We start from the raw sequence: 10563 nt of genomic DNA on the forward strand, positions 1-10563 counted from the left end.
AATTTTTAACGTCTAGGAAATACTCAGGAAACAAAGGTTAGTAGAAAAACAGGCTTCAAAACTCTGTGTGCAGTGGGATGGCATTTGGTAACTAGGTAAGCACGATTCAGAGAAAACAAAACTCCAGAGAAACACATCAGGATGTTAACAGCGGGGTTTCTGCCAGTGGGGGACATATGCGTGGTTTTTGTTTAGTTTACATTTCCTTATATTTTTTGGTGCCTTCCACAATCCCACAGACGAACACAAACAATTTGGGGAAAACATTAAGTCATAAAACCAAAGCATTTACACAAAGAAAGGATCTTTCTGAAAACACACAGAGGGCCAACAGGAACTAGGGCTTTGACCTAAGTTCCTTCCAGGTTTGTTTTGTTTTCAGTCCAGAATGATGTCACATCACAAAGACAGGTGTTGCTACTCTTCAATTTATCTTTTGGTCTGGAAAGAAAACCCATGAGGAACCTCTTGATTAAAAAAATACAGACAGATGCGGATGGGGCAGTTGCAGAGCGAAAGAGCCTCTCCCTCTCCCTAAGTTGTCTTAGGATACAACTTAAGGATTGACTAATCACAGGCGTTTGTTTTCACAACATTGGGGAGAAACGTCTTTGGCCCACAGCAACATGGAAGAGAGCCATCCATCAGCTCTTTTGGAAAAAGTTTAAAAAAAAAAAACTGCAGTTAAAAAAAGAAAAAGATAAATAACACAAACAGTACATCAGACCAGTCTAAATAAGTAACAGAATTCTTGAATTCCCACGCCTCTATGCACTGAACCTTGCTGATAAACCTCCTGTTGTTCCAAGTCCTACACCTAAGGAAAGGTTACTAAGAAGAACTTGACTTAAAAGGACTTGGAACATATCAGAGAAAGCCAGTGTACACTGCAGGCCACCTAATATCAGTCAGCTCAGGGCCCCCACATGGTCCTCCCCGGGGGCCCTTGTCCCTTCAGCCAGGAGCTTGGGTCTGTGTACTCAGGATGAGAGGGGGGTCTTACAGGAGTCGGACCTTGGTCTGAGAGGCCAGAGTAAAAACATTAGGTTCACTTATGATGCAGCAGTGATTTAATAATATTTTTCAAGAACCTGATAGATTTATGTAGAGGAACTGCTGTTTTAGTAACTAAACCCTTTTGGATAAACTCCAAGATAAACCAGACTTGTCTGGCTTCCGCCCCGAGTCCCTCCACCTCTTCCAGTTTCTCTTGGCAAATAATCTCCTTTACTTTACTGGAGGGTGATGGTCAAGGAGATGACCTTCCTGGCTGCTTTATCATCCTGACTCCCCACTTCGAAATATCTTCCAGGAGTATCTCTCTTGTTCCTTCAAATCACAAAAGAAGAATCACAGGAGGCTCCATTTTTTTTGTTTTGTTTTGTTTTGTTTTTTAATAGTAATAAGGATTGAACCCATGGGTGCTTTACAACTGTGTTACACCCACAGCCCTTTTTTACTTTTTGAGACACGGTCCCCCTAAGTCACTGAGGCTGATCTGGAAGCTTTGATCCTCCTACCTCAGCCTCCGGAGTCTCTGGGATTACAGGTATGTATCACCATTCCTGGCTCGTGCCTTCTTCATGCCACAAGTGTGCACTTAATTTCCACAAAAACCTGCAAGTTAGGCACACGTATCTCTCTGTTTTGTTTTAGAGAGGATGGAGGAAATTGTTTCTTGTTTTTTGTTTTTTAGCAGCTGATATGAGTACTCCTCTCAGGGAGAGAACCAGCTTAGTGGGTAATGCCTTGACCAACTTCTTTGGATTATTAGGGTATGGGGAGGGGTGGGGAAATATGCAGACTGCAGGGAAGGGTTGTGGACTCTTCACTCAGAAAGAAGAGCAGTGGAGGCAGGAAGAGAGCAGCCGCTTTAGAAAAACACTTGGTATGGTACCAAATGCCCCATCCTCAAAAACATAACTTCAAATCTTGAATAAATGTATAAACTTATAAAATGCTTGCTCAAAGAGGATTTTATAAATTGGGCTGCCAACGTAGGGTGAGGCAGAAACCACATGAGTTCCACCTGGAATGGTGACAGGTGATACCATAAAAAAAAATATGTTTCATAAATTCAAAAGCAGAAAGACCCCTTGACTTTGGAGTTACATAAAGAAGGATACACATAGCTGGGTGTAGTAGTGCATGTCTGTAATTCCAGGAACTCGGGAGGCTGAGACAAGAGGATCAAAAGTTTGAGGCCAGCCTGAGCAATTAAGTGAGACCCTATCTCAAAATTTAAAAAATGAGGGGCTGGGGTTATGGCTCAGTGATAGAGTGCTCTCCTTGCAAGGAGAGCACTTGTAAGGCCCTGGGTTCAATCCTCAGCACCACATAAAAATACATAAATAAATAAATAAAATTTATTTTTAAAAAATTTAAAAAGTGAAAAAAGGACTGGATTTTTATTTATTTATGTATTTATTTATTTATTTTTTGCTCAATGGTAGAGTGCCCCAGGGCTCAATCCCTAGTACTCAAAAAATAAAAATAAAAAATAAAAAAATTTCTTTGTGCAAGAGTCACACAAACATGGGAGACAGGTCTGCAGGTCAGTTTGCTGACTGATTTTCCTAAACCCTCCCTTCTTTTGGGTTCTTATCCCGGTGGGTCAGCTCCTGGGCTGGGCTCCCAGTTCTCCTTTGCCTCACACTCTCCCCCATGAAACCATACAGGTTTGTTTGTGAGCCTCAGCACACATCCTGGCATCAGGATCTCTCCTCCACCCTTATAGCTCCTCCTGCCTAACAGAAGAAAAGTAATTGTCTGCTTTCTCTTTAGGAGGCAGCTAGCTATAAAATAAGAGAACCGGCCATCATTTAGATAACCTTGGTGAGGCTAAGCTCTAGGGACAGGATAAAGGGGCACCCCTCAAGAACCAAGGCTTGCTAATGATGTGCTTCAAACAGAATGAAGATCACAGAAAGAAACCTCTAGAGAAGGTGGAGAAGTCATTGCTAAGGATCTGAATCCAAGGAGGGAGTCCTGCAGCCAGAAATGGAAATGCCTCACTCATCTAGGAAGCCAAGGCCAAAGGTCAAGACACAGGTGCAGGACAGGATGCACTTCTGCCCAGGACCATTGGACAGCACAGGTCCAGTATAGGCTCAGACTCCATTAAGGGAGACTAAGAACAACAACAGCCATCACTTCTTAATTAGCTGCTATGCTCCAGGCACTCTGTTGCTGGGCTTTTAAAATAATGCATTATTATTATTATTATTATTATTACTCTGTGTGGGGGGAAGGGGCCAATACTGGGATTGAACCCAGAGTACTGCAGATGCTAGAAAGCACTCTACCACTGAATTCTATCCCCAGCCTTTTCTTCCTCCTCCTCCCCCTCCTTCTTCTTCATCTTCTTCTGGGGGGGGGGGGGGCGGAGTTGGATCTCACTAAGTTGCCCAGGCTCCTGCCTCAGCCTTCTGAGTAGTTAGGATTATAGGGACTGTATCACTGCACCCAACTTCCTTCAATCCATTTTTTAAAAAAAATATTTATTGAGGCTGTTTCTCTCTCAGGAAATGGCCTACATTCTCCCTCAAATGGGCCTCTGCTTTCCTTAACACACCTGGTTCAATCCTCAGTACCACCAAAATAAAATAAATAAATAGATAAATAGGTGTGTGTGTGTGTGTGTCTGTCTCATAGGAGATAGGGAGATCACAGGTTTCCCTGAGGAAGTGCGTCTTAGATTTAAATGCAGTGATTATTAGTGATGAGGGAGGTTAAGACTAGACCAGACAGAGGAAACAGCATGTTCGAATGCCCTGTGATAGACACAAAGGGCCAGAGCAAGCACAATTTGAAAGGTTTATATAGTTGAGCAAAAAAGAGTAAGGATCAGCCTGTGTTCGCTGAGGTTAAAAAAAAAAAAAAAAGGGAGGGAGGGGCTGAACCAAAATCTTGTTAGGGTACTTATTTTCTTTAAATACTGAAACCGAGGCACAAAAACTCAAGTAACATGCACCTAATAAAATATGGAGCTAGAAAATTAACCTGTTAACTTCCAGACCCAACTTCTATATTCTCTTGGTTCCGTTTGGTTTATGTTTACCTGATGTCTTTATAAATTTCTCTTAATGAAATCCCCAATTTGTTCAACTAAATTAAAAGAAAGAATTTTATTTTAGACCTAGTATGGAAGGCTAGCAGGGTCCTGATACTAGCAGGAAAGCAGAGAGAAACTTGTGGAGGATTCCTTCAAAGAAGGATGTACAAAGATTGGGGATAGCTATGTTCTATATTCTCTTTTCACCTTTGATGTCTTTTATGGAGTATTATTAAATCTTTCTTTTTTTCCTCTATATCAAAGAATAGTGTTCAGACTATCAGCCTGTGGAAGTGGCAAATATCTGCAGTCCCAGAAACTCAGGAAGTTGAGGCATGAAGACTGAAAGTTCAAGGCCACCCTCAGAACTTTAGCAAAGTCCTAAGCAATTTAGTGACACATTGTTTCAAAATAAAAAAGGGCTGGGGATGATCTAGGCACGGTGGCACACACCTGTAATCCTACAACTTGGGAGGCTGAGACAGAAGGATCACAAATTCAAGGCCAACCTCAGCTGCTACTTAGTGAGACCTCAGCAACTTAGTGAGACCCTGTATCAAAATAAAAAATAAAAAGGGGCTGGAGATGTGGCTCAGTGGTTAAGCATCCCTGAGTTCAATCCCTGGTACCAAAAGAAGAGAAATATATGTAGATAGTTTTGATACCTGTCCCTGCCACACCCTTTGTCTTTCTAGTACCAGGGATTGAACCCAGGGTGCTCTACCACTGAGCCACTTCCCCAGCTCTTTATTTTTTTTTTTGAGACAGAGCCTTGCTAAACTGCTAAGCCTGGCCTCAAACTTGCAATTCTCCTGTCTCCAACTCCTGAGTTCCTGAGATTACAGGTGTGCACATTTTTTCTTGATCCAGCCTTTGTCTGCCTCGCCTTTCTGTCTTATCACCTCATTTGCCTCTTTCTTCTGAGAAAATAGGCTGACTTGTCCCCTGAGAATCCCATATCCCCTCTTTAATTCCATGCTGTCCCCTCTGCTGGAGGAGCACATGACTGGCCCTGCCCCTTTGTCTAGATATTCTTTCTCTTTAAGAATTCATTCAGGAGCTAGGGACAGTGGTGCTTACTTATGATGCCAGCAGTTTGGGAGGCTGAGGCAGGAGGATCACAGGTTCAAAGCCAGCCTCAGAAAAAAAAAGTGAGGCGCTGAGCAACTCAGGGAGAACCTGTCTCTAAATAAAATACAAAATAAGGGGGCTGGGGATGTGGCTCAAGCGGTAGCGCGCTCGCCTGGCATGCGTGCGGCCCAGGTTCGATCCTCAGCACCACATACAAACAAAGATGTTGTGTCCGCCAAAAACTGGAAAATAAAAATATCAAAAAATTCTCTCTCTCTCTCTAACTCTCTCTTTAAAATAAATAAATAAAATACAAAATAGGGCTGGAGATTAGGCTCAGTGGTTAAGTGCTTCTGAGTTCAATCCTCAATATATATATTTTAAAAAATCCATTCAAGAATGACTAGGGTATTCTAATTTTAAGAAGCCCCTATAACCTCTTCCTCACCTAACTTGAATGCTGTGTTCCTTCTCCTGTGCTTTCAATGGTTCCTACAATGATGGCTAACTATCCTACTATCCATCTCCCTTTAGTGGTCAGCCTCTGCCATGAACCCTCAGCTGGTGAGCTCTGTGACAACAAAGGACTTGTCTGGTAAGTATTTTCCATATGGAGGTTAATTTATTTAGCTCCAGTTTCCTTAGGGAGGTTTAATTGTTGACGTGTTAACTCTGCTTCTTTTGCCTCGTAAGTATATTTCTATCTTTTGGAGTTCCTACCACTGGACTTACATCAGCAGTTCCAAAAGTGGGGTCCCAGATCCAACATCAATATCATCAGCATCACCTGGGAACTTGCTAAGCAGTGCAAACTCTCCAGCACTTCTCTGACCTCTGAAAACTCTCAGAGTAGTAGTAGTACTAGTTCTGTTTTTTGATGCGTACTAAATATTTGAGAAATAGTGCCTTACAGAAGTTATTGCTCATTAAATTGTTGAAGAGCTGGGGATGGGATGGAGCTCAGTGGTACAGCACTTGCCTAGCATGTGTCAGTCCTTGGGTTCAGTCCCCAGTATCAAAAAAAAAAAAAAAATTGTTGTTGATTCCCTGAGGATGGCAATAGGCTATTTTTAATCTCAAGAGAAACAGTAATTGAGGAAATTACCAGGAAAGCTTTTATGAGGTTGAATTTTTTCTGACATAGTATTTCAAATAGATGACTATTTCAGAGAAGGCGCAGTGGTTGGGTTTTGTTTTGTTTTTGTGGTAATGGGGAGAACATGGAGATGCTCTACTATTGAGTCACGTCTGTAGCCCCCCGCCTTTTTTTGAGACAGGGTCTCACCACATTGCACAGACTGGCCTCAAACTTGTGATTTTTCTGTCTCAGCCTCCTGAGCAGCTGGGGTAACAGGCGTGTGCCATCGAGTCCAGCATGCTTCATATGGGCTTAAAAACAAGATGGATTCTCTTGTCTGACTCAATCTGGCTTGAGTGTGGTCTTGCTGAAGGAATATGGAGGAGACTGCCTTCACAGTGCACAGATTCTCTGCTTCTAGGACAGTCTATGTGCTATTAAAAAAAAAAAAAAATGAAAGTTAGGGAGCAAGGGACCTTGCTAGGGGACCTTGGGCTTCAGCCCATAAGGAAGTATTTACTTTTTTTCCCTTCCTGAGGTGTCTTTGCCAGTCTATATTCATAAAAAGGGATGACCAAGACCTTTCCAGAAAGGTAACTGTTTGTTTTACAGTCATAAAAATGAATCCTTGCTTTGTTTTCAAAAGAACATGCTCTTCATGCAATCCATACAAACTGAATGACAAGTAGGTGCGGTCCAAGATCGGAGAGATAAAACTTCATTTGTTGATTTTTGGCCTAGAGCTGAAACAATGGGACAAAGGAGCGGCTTGTTGGTATAAGCTCTATAAAACACAATAATATTAGTCATGTAAACAGAAGAAAATAGGAGAGGCTAAGGAGATAAATTACATCAAGTCACCACAGTAGGGATTAAAATATTCTGATTAAGCAAACACTAAAAGATCCAAAAGAAAGGATAAAGGGAAGAATGATAACTTCAGATTTAGAAAACAATGGGTCCTTCTATCTAGGGTGCTGTCTGACAAGGCCAGCTTTCAGAGGCTGCCTAAGCCAACTGTGATCGCCCATTAAGATCCCACTTTTCATCAAAAGAAAAAGAAAATCATCCTATGCTCAAATCGTTGGCACACAAACCCACACATTTTTTTTTTCTTATTTTCTTCCCTATTGTCTTATCCCCCTGCACAATTGCAAAGCAATCCATTTTGCTATCTAAGCCTAGGAAGGGAATAAAAGCGAGTGTTTCTAACTCTATTTGCATTCAGAGATTTGTTGGCTTAACTTCCAAAGTATGAATTGGTGGCTGCTCTCAAGCGATGGGGAAAACAGCCAACTTATCAATGTTTAAGACTGCCCAGGTACCTGTGTGAACAGCAACTTTTTCATAACTGTCTTTATAAGGATATTTGAACAACTAAAGCATAGCTTACAGATTGGTACTATTTCAAGTAATAGTGCTGCTGAATCTGGAGTTAATGTTCTATGTTTATATACTTGTCTGTATTAAAGTGCCCTTATATAATAATGAAGAAATAATATTTCCCTTTGAAACTTAGAATGCTGACATGCTCACTGACCTACGTGTCTGTAAACTTCTTGGCAGTGACAATGAGCATAGGTTACTGAAAGCCAGTAAGCATTTTTAGAAAGTGAAGGTCTGGGGCGTAGCTCAGTGGTAGAGCACTTGCCTGGCTCTCCAGCACTGGAAAAAACAATAATAATAATAATCTTTAAAAATAACCAGGCTCCCGGACCTGGCTCCAGGTCAAGAGTTGATAATTCTACAGCTAGACAGGACTCCTATGCTTTTTTTACCCTGGGGAAAAAAATGTCCTTCTGGAAGGAATTGAGACTAGCTGTTCTCAAAATCAATTTTTGTTGTTTTGTTTGTTTTAAAAGTAATATATATATATAAGTATTTAATGAAAAATAAGCAAGATGCAGAGAGTATTAACAAATTATTATCATGAGACCCACTTTAAACCACTTTTTGGTTTATTTCTTACCAGGCTTTATTTATATTAAGATGTATTTTTAAAAATATTTTTAGTCGTGGATGGACACAACATCTTTTTTTTTTTTTTTTAATGTGGTGCTGGGGATTGAATCCAGTGCCATACATGCACGAGGCAAGTGCTCCACCACTGAGCTACAACCCCAGCCTCTTAAGATGTATTTCTAAAAAAAAAGAAAAAAGAAGATGAATACACACAATTATTCAGCTCAATATTATACTGTATGTAACCTACTTTTTTCAATTAAACATTTTCTTGCTAATAAAAATCTTAAAGCAAAGGTTGTAACGTGGTGGCCAATGAATACATTAATTGGCTCACAGTGTTCAACAGCGTGGAGCTGAGGAGTAGGAGATTCTGTGATATGGCCTGTAGTCTTCACTTTACTGCAGTCCCCACCACTCCCTATTGTTCTCCACTCAAGATTATTGGTTGCTATTTATAATTTCAGTTACACTACCTTTTATTTTTAAATTGTAGGATCAAAAAGAAAGTGACAATATTAATTCTGCCTATCCAAGAACAAGGGAGATCTTTCCATCTTCTAAGGTCTTCTTTAATTTCTTTCTTTAGCATTCTGTAGTTTTCATTGAAGAGGTCTTTCACCTCTTTTATTAGGTTGATTCCCAAGTTTTGTTTTTTTGGTTTTTTTAATTTTTTTTTTGAGGCTATTGTAAATGGGGTAGTTTTCCTCATTTCCTTTTCAGAGGATTTGTCACTGATATACAGAAATACCTTTGATTTATGGGTATTGATTTTGTATCCTGCTACTTTGCTGAATTCATTTACTAGTTCTAGAAGTTTTCTGGAATTTTGGGGGTCTTCTAGATATAGAATCATATCATCAACAAATAGTGGTAATTTGAGTTCGTTTTCTATCTGTATCCCTTTAATTTCTCTCGACCAATTGCTCTGGCCAGTGTTTCAAGAACTATGTTAAATAGAAGTGGTGAAAGAGGGCATCCCTGTCTTGTTCCAGATTTTAGAGGGAATGCTTTCAATTTTTCCCCATTTAGAATAATGTTGGCCTGGGGTTTAGCATAGATAGCTTTTATGGTGTTGAGATATGTTCCTGTTATCCCTAGTTTTTCTAGTGTTTTGAACATCAATGAGTGCTGTGTTTTGTCGAATTCTTTTTCTGCATTTATTGAGATGATCATATGGTTAATCTCTAGGATTTATAAAGAACTCAAAAAGCTAAACTCCAAAAAAATTAATAATAACCCAATCAATAAATGGGCCAAGGAACTGACAGACACGTCTCAGAAAGTGATATACAATCAATCAATAAATATATGAAAAATGTAATAATCTCTAGCAATTAGAAAAATGCAAAACTACTCTAAGATTTCCTCTCACTCCAGTCAGAATGGCAGCTATTAAGAATACAAACAACAATAAGTGTTGGTGAGGATGTGGGGAAAAAAGCACACCCATACATTGCTGGTGGAACTGCAAAATGGTGCAACCAGTATGGAAAGCAGTATGGAGATTGCTTGGAAAACTGGGAATGGAACCACCTTTTGACCTAGCTATCTCACTCCTCGGTTTATACCCAAAGGACTTAAAAACAGCATACTACAGGGACACAACCACATCAGTGTTTATTGCAGCACAATTCACAACAGCTAAACTGTGGAGCCAACCTAGATACCCCTCAGTAGATGAATGGATAAAGAAAATGTGGTATATATACAAAATGGAATATTACTCAGCAATAAAAGAGAATAAAATCATGGCATTTGCAGGTAAATGGATGGAGTTGGAGAAGATAATGCTAAGTTAGCCAATCCCCAAAAAACAAAAGCTGAATGTTTTCTCTGATATAAGGAGGCTGATTCATAGTGGGGTTGGGAGGGGGAGCATGGGAAGACTAGACAAACTTTAGATAGAGCAAAGGGGAGGGAGAGGAAATGAGAGGGCAAGGGGATTAAAAAAAAGATGGTGGAATGAGATGGACATCATTACCCTAAGTACATGTATGAAGAAGACACGAATGGTGTGAATATACTTTGTATACAAGCAGATATATGAAAAATTGTGCTCTCTTTATATAATATGAATTGTGATGCTGTCATATATAACAAATTAGAATAAAAACTTTTTTTAAAGTGAAAAAATTCCTTTCTCCATGTCTCCACTTTATATCCAACCTACCTTCATTCATTTCTGTTATTGCTTGGTATCCAGGTTTAGAAGTCTTTTATTAAAGTAAATTTTATAAAGACTCTAGAAAATATAGCATTATGTGACTTCCATAAGTATTTAATCAATCACTGCTGTTGGACACTCAAATTATCTCCAGTTTGTTGATATTACCAATAAAACTGAAAATAATATCTTTTATATAAATGTTAAATATAAGTTCTTAGGGATGGGAAT

Source organism: Urocitellus parryii, chromosome 4 (genome assembly GCF_045843805.1).
Source record: "Urocitellus parryii isolate mUroPar1 chromosome 4, mUroPar1.hap1, whole genome shotgun sequence".
Taxonomy (NCBI): domain Eukaryota; kingdom Metazoa; phylum Chordata; class Mammalia; order Rodentia; family Sciuridae; genus Urocitellus; species Urocitellus parryii.